Source organism: Tachyglossus aculeatus, chromosome 8, assembly GCF_015852505.1.
Source record: "Tachyglossus aculeatus isolate mTacAcu1 chromosome 8, mTacAcu1.pri, whole genome shotgun sequence".
Classification (NCBI taxonomy): domain Eukaryota; kingdom Metazoa; phylum Chordata; class Mammalia; order Monotremata; family Tachyglossidae; genus Tachyglossus; species Tachyglossus aculeatus.
The window spans coordinates 25,998,347-26,010,784 of NC_052073.1; the positions used below are offsets into that span (position 1 = coordinate 25,998,347).

The following is a 12,438-nucleotide window of genomic DNA, read 5'->3' on the forward strand; positions in this document are numbered from 1 at the left end:
TGATGATGATGAAAACACAGAAATCCAACTCTAAACTAGAGCTTACCCATTTCTTTCTAAGCCTACTATGAATTTTGGCCAAAGAGACGTGAAAAGGGCTACTTGGATCTATGCCCTTTGAGCATTTGTATTCACCCCACTGTTAGCCCCACAGCACTTGCTTGTCTTATGCCGCCGAGTCGTCTCCGATCCAAAGCAACACAGACACATCTCTCCCAAAACACCCCACTCTCCATCTGCAATCATTCTGGTATTGTATCCATAGGGTTTTCTTGGTAAAAATACAGAAGTGGTTTACCATTGCCTCCTTCCACGCAGTGAAGTTGAGTCTCTGTCCTCCAGTCTCTCCCGTGCAGCTGCTGCCCAGCATGGGTGAGTTTTGACTTGTAGCAGATTGCCTTCCACTTGCTAGCCACTAGCCAAGCTAGGAATGGAATGGGTATGCCTTTGCTCGACTCTTCCTCCCATAGCCGAGACTGGTAGATTACTGGAAACTCTCCACGTGTGACCCTGAGAGGTGACAGCATTTACATTCTAAAAATTATTTATTTATATTAATATCTATCTCCCCCTCTAGACTGTGAGCTTCTTGTGTGCAGGGATTGTGTCTGCCAACTGTTGTACTGTACTCTCCCAAGTGCTTAGTACAGGAAGTGCTCAATAAATATCATTGAATGATTGATTATCAAATCTCTAACACTTCATCTCCATCCTTGGCAAATTATGATCTCTTTCCTCACACACTCCCTGGGGGCCAGAGATCGTGGCTAAATTCCCACCTGCAGATTCTTTCCCAGCACTTAGTACAGTGCTCTGTATGTGATAAGCACTTAATAAATACTTATATTACACTGTCAGTGTTGCTCTGTACTCATCCTTTGGGTCAGAGGCTCAGAATGAGGAAATGGGAGAAAAGGAGAAAAGGAGAAAATCATGATTTTTTTTAATTTCCAATAACTCAAACTCTGCATATCTGATAGATGCATCAGGCAGGATGAGTTTACCCACCCAGGGCTATTGTATATTCTCCAGATGACCTGTAGGGCAATTAGAAAAAAAAAAAACCTCACGAGAATCTGAAAACTTTGCGGCTGTGGTTATACCCTGCTATGCTCACTCCCCATTCAACACAAAGCCTCTGGAGAAACAGTGTGGATTACTGGAACTAGCACGGGCTTGGAAGTCAGTGAACCTGGATTTTAATCCCACTTCCACTCAGTCAGTCAATAGTATTTATCGAGGGCTTACTGTGTGTGGAGCACTGCACTAAGCACTTGGGAGAGTACGAAATAACAATAAACAGGCACATTCCCTACCCATAACGAGCTTATAGTTCTCCACCATCTGATGTGTGACCTTAGACAAGTCTTTCATCTTCTCTGTGCCTCAGTTTCCTCATCTGTAAAATGGGGGATTCACTATCTGTTCACCTATTGTCTTAGACTGGGAGCCTCTTGTGGGTCAGGGACTGTGTCTAACTTGGTTCTCTTGCATTTACCACGGTGGTTGGCATATAGTCAGTGCTTAACAATTGCCACAGTTAGGGCAAAATTTATTTTCCTTGGTGTGAGTCTCTAGTAGAATGAGCAGGGCCAGATGATCCAGCCGCTCTGATCCGCTGCCCCGATGTCTCTTCTTTCCCCACCCTCTGCCTCTGCCCTGGGCAGCTGTGCTGGAACTAAAAGAACCTGAATGAGCAAGGTAGAGTAGGGAATAGCTGTATGAGATAATGCATAGCCTTATGGAGATGAGTGGTTTTGGGAAATAGGGGTGGAAAAGACACATGATCCACAGGGTTTCCTGGTGCAGAGCACTCCATTCATTCAGTCATTCATTTATTCACTCACTCTTTCAATCACCCATCCATCCATCCACCTATCTATCCATCTATCTCCCCATCCATCCATCCAGTCTACTTTAGGGCAGAGCACTGTTCTAAACACTGGGGAAAAGTCCAAGGATGATCATTCGGACATGCTCCCTGGCTCACCCCTCAACTAGAGGATATCTTTCACCTCTCTGAACCACAAACATCTGGAGACTTCCAGCTCTTTTCCCCAACGTACTTTCCATTTGGGTTGAATATCTGTTCTCTCTCGCTCTCTCTTCTCCCCCACAATCCCCCCACACTAATTTCTTCGAAGAAAACGTTTTAGGGTTGTTGTACTTTTTGGAATCTAATCTTGGTTATAGAATCATTTTGCTTCTAGCATTGATTGAATAATCATGGTGGGATTTGCGGAGCACTTACTTTTAGTCCTGTCCCTCGCAGGGCTCACAAACTCGAGGGGGAAAGAGAACAGATATTGAATCTTCATTTTACTGTTGAGGAAACTAAGACCCAGAGCAATTAGGTAACTCACCCAAGGTCACACAGCAGGTAACTCCCAGAGCTGGGACTAGAACCCAGGTCTTCTGACCCCTACTTCTACCCTCTTTCCACTAGGTTACAGATTTAAATCAATCAATCAATCAATAGTGTTTATTGAGTGCCTACCGTGTGCACTGTACTAAGCGCTTGGGAAGTCAGCTTATCAGAGTTGGTAGACAAGTTCCTAGTCTTCACTCTACCTTAAGCAATGTTTACCATGAACTTAGAAATTATTTTTCTGTAGCTGTAACATTAATTCCCTTCCCCTCACAGGCAATATTCATTTTATTCCTATGTTCCTGTTAATAAGCTTCCTTCTTATGATCAGTTCAGGCACACAGTTTCCAAAACAGCTGAATCCCTTCTTTGAAATTTTTCACAGACACTTTCACCTAGAGCAACAGTACGTATCTTTGGCCTAGTTTATCTTCCCTTTCAGGATGCTCTAATAGGCTATTTCATCTTTAGGATAGTATTGCTTGGGAAAAAATATGTATGTGCCACGTAAATCAATTGAATCTGTGTTGTAAGAACTAACTAACAGGTTTTGGCACTGTATATATCAAACAGCAAACAAGAGTTACTGCCTTTTATGTCTACAGGGAACATCATTGTCATCAATACAGAGTTTAAAAAAGAAGGAAATAGTGTTCCATTTCCCTAGTTTCTCCTTACAAGCAGAAACCTCTGGGTAGCTAAGATTGGTCATTTCAAGACATTGATTCCCTTCACTTCCAGAGCATAATTTCCCCTACAATCATTCTAACATTCCATTACTACGAAGCAAGGACTACTGTCAATGTTCAATATGTCACAGATGTGATTTTTGGTGTCCAGGGCCCCAGATTCCTTATATCGCATAACTCAGCAGAAAAACGAAAAATCATGAAGATACACACTGCCACTTGACATCCGGATGGGGCCATAAATATCAATGATTCCAGAATATATTGCAATTTTATCATATGCGGTGTAAATAACATGTTCTTAAGACCAAATTTATTGGTAAGAAATCATCGCTTCTATATGCTAGGGCTAGGCGTTACATGAAGACGCATCTTATGTTGAAACATCAATGGAAATACACAGGCTTTCTCTTGAAACGCATGCGACCTTACTAATATTTTAAATTGAATCTTTACAAATTCAATTAATGTGAAATAAGCCTTAAGCATGATGGAGAGAAGAAGAGATATTTAGCTTTACTATGATTTCAGCGTGGATTTGGGGCAAACCTCTGTCCTTAAAAAAGTGGCCTTTGGAGCCGTTAGGGCAAGAATCCAGGCCCAGCTGGCTACTGATGGGCCACCTATGATGCCTCGCATCTGCCCATTGAAGTTGTTCAATGCCAGTGACAACCTGCTTGTGCCATGCAAGCCTGTAATCCAGAAACTGAACAACTGTCCCCATCCAGAGGATTGACCTAAGGAGAAGCACCCAGTGAAGTACCATGGCCTAATGGCTAGAGCCTGGGCGTGAGTGTCAGAAGACCCGGGTTCTGATCCCAGCTCCATCCTTTGTCTACTGATTGACCTTGTGCAAGTCACTTCACTTCTCCTCAGTTACCTACTCTGTACAATGGGAATTAAGATTGTGAGCCCCATGTGGGACAAGGACTGAATCCAAACTGACTAGCTTGTATCTACCCCAGCACTTAAGTACAGTGCCTCGTACATAGCACTTAAGAAAATACCATTAAAAGAAAAGGCCAACATCCTGTGTTCTGACCAATGAACAATCTCCTAGAGCTGTCCTTAAATAATAATAATAATAGTAATGGTATTTGTTAAGTGCTTACTAAGTACCAAGTGCTGTTCTAAGTGCTGGGGTGTATACACAAGCAAATCGGGTTGGACTCAGTCTCTGTCCCAAGTAAGGCTCACAGTCTCAATCACCATTTTACAGATGGGGTAACTGAAGCCCAGAGAAGTGAAGTGACTTACCCAAGGTCACAAAGCAGTCAAGTGATCGTGGGTTCGAATCCTCGCTCTGCCACTTGTCAGCTGTGTGACTTTGGGCAAGTCACTTAACTTCTTTGTGCCTCAGTTCCCTCATCTGTAAAATTGAGGATTATGACTGTGAGCCCCACGTGGGACAATCTGACCACCTTATATCCTCCCCAGCGCTTAGAACAGTGCATTGCACATAGTAAGCGCTTAACAAATGCCATTATTATCATTATTATTAATCAGGTTGGACACAGTCCTGGTCCCATTTGGGGTTCAGAGTCCAAGTAGGAGGGAATAGGATTTAAATTAACAGCGGGAAACAGTGGGCTTCAGTTACCTCATCTGTAAAATGGCGATAAAGACTGTGAGTTCCATGTGGGGCCTCTCTAGACTGTGAGCTCAGTGTGAGTGGGGAATATGTCTACCAATTCTATTACATTGTACTCTCCCAAGTGCTTAGTACAGTGGGCTGCATATACTAAGTGCTCAATAAATACAATTGACTGATGGATTGATGTGGGATATGGGCTGTGTCCAATATGATTAGTTCGTATTTAAGCACACTGCCTGCACATAGTAAGTGCTTAACAAATACCATTAAAAAAACTTCCCCTTTTATAGATGAGGTAACTGAGTCACAGAGAAGTAAAGTGATTTGTCCAAGGCCACATAACAGACAAGGGGCGCAGCCAAAATTAGAACCCAGGTCCTCTGACTCCTAGGCCTGTGATCTTTCCATTAGGCTACACTGCTTCCCTATTGTACATGTCTTTGGATAGGATCTCAAGATACCAGCACCCAGAAACTTAAAGGAAGCCATTCTTTCTGGCATATAGTTTAAATTGGTTGGTGTAATTCTCACATTTATGGTGTTAATGCTCATTTTCGTGGAAATGGTTGACATTGTTAATGAGAAACTCTCCTTTCTTGGTAGCCCTCAGTAGCTTGCTAATTCTTTGGCAGTTAGAGGTCCATTTTTATTCTAAACTCTATTTGAAAATAGTTGCCACACTGTTTGCAAGGTGCTCATCCACTTGAAATGCCTCTGCTAGGATTTGTTACAGAAGAAAAATAAATAAAACAATCCTTCATCTGGAGCCAGGCAGGGCATCTGTTGTAATAAAAGGTGCGTTTTCAAGAAATCTTACTTTTTATGGACTGAGTTGTTTTTTTTTCTATTTTAACACATTTTTGAACTGGAAGGGGAAAAGCAGAAAAAACTCCCAGATAAGACTGAATATAAAGTTGAGAGCGCCAACTCTCTTCCTGCTGAAAACTGATAATAAAACGAAGTTCTAAGAATAAAGCCAAGAGGGGCTATCATTTAGACTGCCAGGTTTACAAAGTAGGAACTGCAAATGGACCATAAAAAACAGAACTCTGTAGCTACCTCAGGAAAAGGTGACTAGCTTTTCTTTTTTTGATGGCATTTATTAAGTGCTTACTCTGTGCAAAGCACTGTTCTAAGCTCTGGGGGGATACAAGGTGATCACTTTGTCTCACGTGGGGCTCACAGTCTTAATCCCCATTTTACAGATGAGGTAGCTGAGGCTCAGAGAAGTTAAGTGACTTGCCCAAGGTCACACGGCAGACATGTGGGGGAGCCGGGACTAGAACCCATGATCTCTGACTCCCAAGCCCATGCTCTTTCCACTGAGCCACACTGCTTCTCGCTTCGTCTTCTGGCCAGACCCATCCTACATGATAACCTGTTTCTCTTGTGAACCAATCTTTCTGTGGTTTCCTTCCTCCCTATTAGTTCAATTGATCAATCAATCATTCAAATAATAGTATTTATTGAAAGCTTACTAAGTGCAGAGAGCTGTATTAAGCACCCGGGGGAATCCAATACAATGGATTTGACAGACATGATCCACAAAGAGCAGCATGGACCAGTGGAAAGAACCCAGATCTGGAAATCAAGGGTAGTGAGTTCTAATCCCAGCTCTGCCATTTGTTTGCTATGTGAACCTGGGCACTGAACTTCTCTGTGCTTCAGTTTCCTCATCTGTACTTCAACTGTGAGCCCCATGTGGGACAGGGACTTTGTCTGGCCTGATCAACTTGTAACATCAGCACTTAGAACAATGTTTGACTTATTATGATAAGTGCTTTGCAAATTTCATTTTTTTAAAGGAGATTACAGTCCATTAGATCTGGACTGAAGTTTAAGAACTTCAGAATTGAAAGCTAACATTTTACCACCCCAACACTTGCAGTACTTTGTTTTAATCCAACAAATCCAAACCCCGTATCATCCTGAACAGAGAAGCAGCTTGGCCTAGAGGAAAGAGTTCGGGCCTGGGGGTCAGAGGATCTGGGTTCTAATCCCGGCTCTGCCACTTGTCTTCTATGTGAGCTTGGACAAGTCACTTCACTTCTCCATGCCTCAGTTCCCTCATTTGCACAATGGTGATTCAGTATCTATTCTCCCACCTGCTTAGACTCTGAGCCCCATGTGGGACCCCATGATCTTGTATCTACCCCAGCACCAAGTACAGTGCTTGGGACATAGTAAGAGCTTAATAAAAACAACAATCAAAACCACAACTGTGGTCTTCTGCAGCCCAGCCTCACTGGGAAGCTTGGAGGTGGGTCATGGGAGAGATAGATGAGGAGTAAGAAGCCGCAGAAAAGTATCATGGCCTAGTGGGTAGATCAGGGGGCTGGGAGTCAGAAGGACTTGGGTTCTAATCCTGGCTCTGCCACTTGTCTACTGTGTGACCTTGGGCAAATCACTTAACTGCTCTTGATTCAGTCACCTCATCTGTAAAATGAAGATTGATACTCTGAGCTCCATGTGGGATATGGACTGTTTCCAACCTGATCAGCTTGTATTTATTCCAGTGTTTAATACGGTACATGGCACATAGTAAGTGCTTAACAAATACCATAAGAAAAAAAAAGAGTGAGATCCCTCAATACTTTTGTCCTGCACTAGGTCATTATCCACCATTCACTAACTTCTTTTTATCTGGTAATTTCCTCTCTTGCTATTGATTAACAATGTTTACTGAGCATCAACCCATTAACAGATAGTCTAGAACTACAATCAGAAACGAAAAAAGCCTCCATGGTGTGTAATTCATATATTGTTACACACTGTCTACCACATTTCTGGAGCATTTTTTGCTGTAAAAATCCAGGTTTATAAATACTTGAAAAAGAGGGTTTTGCTGTAAAGGCTGCATTACCCCATATGGTAATTGGACTGCTTTTGCCTATAGAAATAACATAGACTAGTGGAAAGCACATGAGCTGAGGAGTCAGAGGACCTGGGTTCTAATCCCTGCTCCATCATTTGGCTGCTGTGCGACCACGGGCAAGTGTCAAAATTTTTCTGTGCCTCAGTTTCCTTATCTCTGTAAAATGGGGATTAGAAAATCCATCTTCTCCTTTCCCATTAGACTGTGAGTTCAATAGGTACTGTCTCTGATCTGATTATCTCATACCAACCAGAGTGCTAGGCACATAGCAAATGCCTAACCACTACCATTATTACTTTAAAAACCCACATATTATTTAGAAAAGTCCTTGGTGAAATTTCTCAGTATTAATTTGAGTTACTGTCTCTCCATTTGAGAGCTATTTTGGTCTGGGAGGCTACGTGATGGTCAGGCATTTTATTATCTATCTTGAGAAATGCCTCTCTATTCATTCCCTAAGCCCGGGCAGGTCTGCCCTTCCAAATTATTTATAGTGAGTTTGAATGTTTTCTGTCTCTGTTTGCTCATTGGGTGGGATCTTTGACTCCCTTTTCTGTTGCCTTGAGGCCAAGTGCTCCGTGCAAAGCAATGTGACCTAGTCGAAAGAGCTGGGAGTCAGGGGACCTGGGTTCTGATTGTGACTGCTATAAGTCTTCTCTGTGACCTTGGTCAAGTCTCCTTACCTTTCAGAGCCTCAGTTTCCTTATCTGTGGGATTAGATTCCTGTTCTCCCGGTACACTGTGAGTTCCTTGTGGGAGAGGGACTGCATTCAACTTGATTAGCTTGTGTCTACCCCAGTAAAGTGCTTGACACATAGTAAGCACTTAACAAATACAATCAATCGATAATTGTATTTATTGAGAGCTTACTGTGCAGAGGAAACTGTACTACTGCTACTAATAATTATGGTATTTGTTAAGCACTTACTATGTGCCAGGCACTGTACTAAGCTCTGGGGTGGACACAAGCAAATCGTGTTGGACACTGTTCCTGTCCCACATGGGGCTCACAGTCTCAATCCTCATTTTACAGATGAGGTAACTGAGGCACAGAGAAGGGAAGTGACTTGCCCAAGGTCACACAGCAGATGCATGGCAGAGCCAGGATTAGAACCCATGACCTTCAGACTCCCAGGCCCTTGCTCTATTCACTACTCTACACTGTTTCTCCACTAAGCACTTGGGAAAGTACAATATAACAATATAACAGGCATATTCCCTCCCCATAATGAATTTACAGTCTAGAGGGGGAGACACATACTAATATAAATAAATAAATTACAGATATGTACAAAAGTGCGTAGGGGCTGAAGGGTGGGTGAGTGGTGAATAAAGGGAGCAAGTTAGAGTGACAGAGAGGGAGTGGGAAAAGAGGAAATGAGAGTGCCTCTGGCCTGGAATACCCTCTCTCCTCAAATGCAACAGACAATTCCTCTTCCCCCTTTCAAAGCCTTATTGAAGGCACATCTCCTCCAAGAGGCCTTCCCAGACTAAACCCCACTTTTCCTCATCTCCCACTCCCTTCTGTGTCACCCCAACTTGCTCCCTTTTCTCTTCCCCCTACTCCCAGCCCCACAGTACTAATGTATATATCTGTAATTGTATTTATTTCTATTGATGTCTGTCTTCCCCCCAGACTGTGAGCTCATTGTGAGCAGGGAATGTCACTGTTTATTGTTGTATTTTCCCAAGTGTTTAGTACAGTGCTCACACCCTGTAAGTGCTTAAGCAGCGTGGCTCAATGGAAAGAGCAATGGCTAGGGAGTCAGAGGTCTTGGGTTCAAATCCCGGCTCCACAAATTGTCACCTTTGTGACCTTGGGCAAGTCACAACTTCTCTGTGCCTCAGTTCCCTCATCTGTAAAATGGGGATTTAGACTATGAGCCCCCCATGGGACAAACTAATCACCTTGTATCCTCCCCAGTGCATAGAACAGTGCTCTGCATATAGTAAGCACTTAACAATGCCATCATTATTATAATTATTATTATTATAATTATTAAATACGATTGAATGAATGAAGGAAGGAAGGCCTCTTGGAGGGATGGGCCTTCAATAAGGTTTTGGAAAAGTAAGAGTCCCCAGTAGGTTTGTTGCCCCACTTCACTAGGTAAGTTAAAAAGTGATAAGGTTGAAGAAGAGCAGACCCTTAATAGGCTGCAGGACAGACTTGGAGTAAAAGAGCCAGTGTCAGGGATGACAAACTTGTTTTGGCTGAAATCGCAGTTTTCTACTGACTCACGTACGCGGCTGCTCTTCCCAGATCCTCCACCCCACCTTGTCCTGCTCACAGAGGGTTTGTCACCTGACCTGGTTTCTCCAAAGTCAGGGCCAAAATGACCCGGGGCAAGTAAGTTGACTTTTCGGTCCACAGGTACTTCCCTATCCCCTCCCCTTTTTCATTATGAAATCTTAGTACAAGTCAGGAACAGTCCCTGTCTGTCATAGGGATCACAGTCTAAGGTGGAGAGGAAGAGGAAAAGGTATTTAATTCCCATTTTATGGGTGAATAAATGGAGGCACAGAGAAGTTAAGTGACTTTCCCAAGGACCCACAGCAAGCAGTGGCAGTGTTGGGATTAGAACCTAGGTTTTCCTGACTCTCAAATTTGCTCTTTCCACTAGGCCACACTGCTTTGCCTCACAGTGTAAGTAACATTTAACTTTCAATTGAGAGCAAACTGCTGCTCTAAATTGGACCTAAGGAACCTATTAGGATATCCTCCACTTGGGCCGGAGGTTGGCATGGCCTAGTGGATAGAGCACAGATCTGGGCATCAGAAGGACCTGGGTTCTGATCCGGGGTCCCCCACTTGCCTGCTGTGTGACCTTGGGCAAGCCACTTAACTTCTCTGTGCCTCAGTTCCCTCATCTGTAAAAAATGGAGATTAGGACTGTGAGTCCCATGTAGGACGAGAACTGCATCCAACGAGATTGACTTGTAACACCCCAGTACAGTTCTTGGCCCATAGTAAATGCTTAATAAATATTATTTTTTTAAAAATGGCACCTGAACTGCCATGAGGTTGCTTCTAAGCCAAGGTATTCAAAATAGAAAAGATTCCAAGTTATTGCTCTTCCTCCCCACTTCAAGGAAGCACAAGTGGAACAAGCCAGGAAATAGAGACACAGCAGGAAGAAGTGAGAAGGGTAGAGGATTGAAAGTGAACAAATCCACACGTTCGTCCCAGTTATTCTTTCTTTCATTCATTCATTCACTCATTCATTCATTCATTCATTCAACCAATCACATTTATTGAGCACTTACTCTGTGTAGGACACTGTACTAAGTGCTTGGGAGAATACAGTATAACAATAAACAGACATATTCCCTACCCAAAACGAGCTTGCCATCAGCCTCTGACTCCCAGAGAGTAAAATAAGATAAAATGTGAGCCCTTAAGTGGGATAGAGACTTTGCCTGTTCTAATAGCCTTTCATCTACTCCAACACTTAGTACAAAATAAGTGCTTAATACATGCTATTATCTTTATTAACAATAACGATATTAATATCATTATATAACATAATGTTATAATATAAAACATTATAATTATAATGTTATAACATATAATATAATGTTATTAATAATAATGATAATAATAGATCACTTAATTGTATTTATTGAGCACTTACAGTGTGCAGAGCACTGTACTAAGCACTTGGGAGAGTACAATATAACAGTTGGTAGGTATGTTCCCTGACTCCAACGAACTTACAGTCTAGAGGGGGAGACAGACACTAGTATAAATAAATAAATTACGGATGTGTACATAAGTGCTGTTGGGCTGAGGGAGGAAAAGGAAAAAAAGGGAGGAAATCCAAGTGGAAGGGTGACAGAGAAGGGAGTGAGAGAAGAGGAAATGAAGGTTTAGTTGGGGAAGACCCAACTAATTATTATTGTTATGATTAGTAGTAGTAGTGGTAGTAGTATTAATTATTCATGCTTGAGCAGTCCCTAACGAGTTCCTAGAGGGAAAGTTAGGGATGGTAGAGGGTTAGAGAAGGTATAAAATGGGGCATTGACAAAAGATCCATTGTGAGTTTTTAGAAGGGAAAATTAGGGCTGTTAGATCATTTCTAACATTTCACTGTTCCTCCAGTGATGGATATTTATTTGTATTAAGTGTCTGTCTCCCCCTCTAGATTGAAGCTCGTTGTGGACAGAGAATGCGTCTGTTTACTGTTGTATTGTACTTTCCCAAGCACTTAGTACAGTGCTCTGCATGCAGTAAGTGTTCAATAAATAGGATTGACTGACTGATGGAGACGGAGTATGATGCAAAGCTAGGAGTACCAGTGTCTGACCCCGGAGTGATATTACCTATCATTCTATGTTTTCAAAGTGAGTTTTGCCCCTACCCTCCGCTAGACTGCAAGCTTCTAAGGGCAGGACTCCTGTCCACAAACTCTACTGTATTATTCTCTCCAAAGTGCTTGGTACCACTGATTGACTGATTGATTGTTTCTAGTCATAGGGTTGAAATTTTGGTAGCTGGAAATCAGAGAGGAGAGACGAAGCCAGAGCACTGAACAGTTGGAAGCAGTTGGGTGTGAGGAATGAGGGCATGGTCCAGGTGTGAGTTGTGCCAAAGTGAAATGATCTTTTTTTTAAAAAAAATAGTGTTTGTTAAATGCTTACTATGTCTCAAACACTGTGCTAAGCTCTGTAGTAAATACAAGTGAATTAGGTTAGACAAAGTCCCTGTCCCACACTGGGCTTACAGTCTAAGTAGGAAGGAGAACTGGAGAACTGAAGCCAAGAGAGGTGAAGTGATTTGTCCAAGGTCACAAGGCAGACAGGTGACAGGGCCAGGATTAGAACCCAGGTCCTCTGACTCACAGGCCCATGCTCTTTCCACTGGGTCATACTGCTTCTCCAGTTCCCATTCCGCCCCTTCCCCACCTACCAT

The 12,438-nt window shown here is 42.7% G+C and overlaps 1 non-coding gene across 1 annotated transcript; it reads right to left on the reverse strand.

Annotated features, from left to right (window-relative positions):
• Positions 1-382: 382 nt before the first annotated feature.
• Positions 383-520, reverse strand: LOC119931917. The gene has a single exon (XR_005452218.1). It is a non-coding gene; the product is annotated as a small nucleolar RNA SNORA7 (small nucleolar RNA).
• Positions 521-12,438: the final 11,918 nt, after the last annotated feature.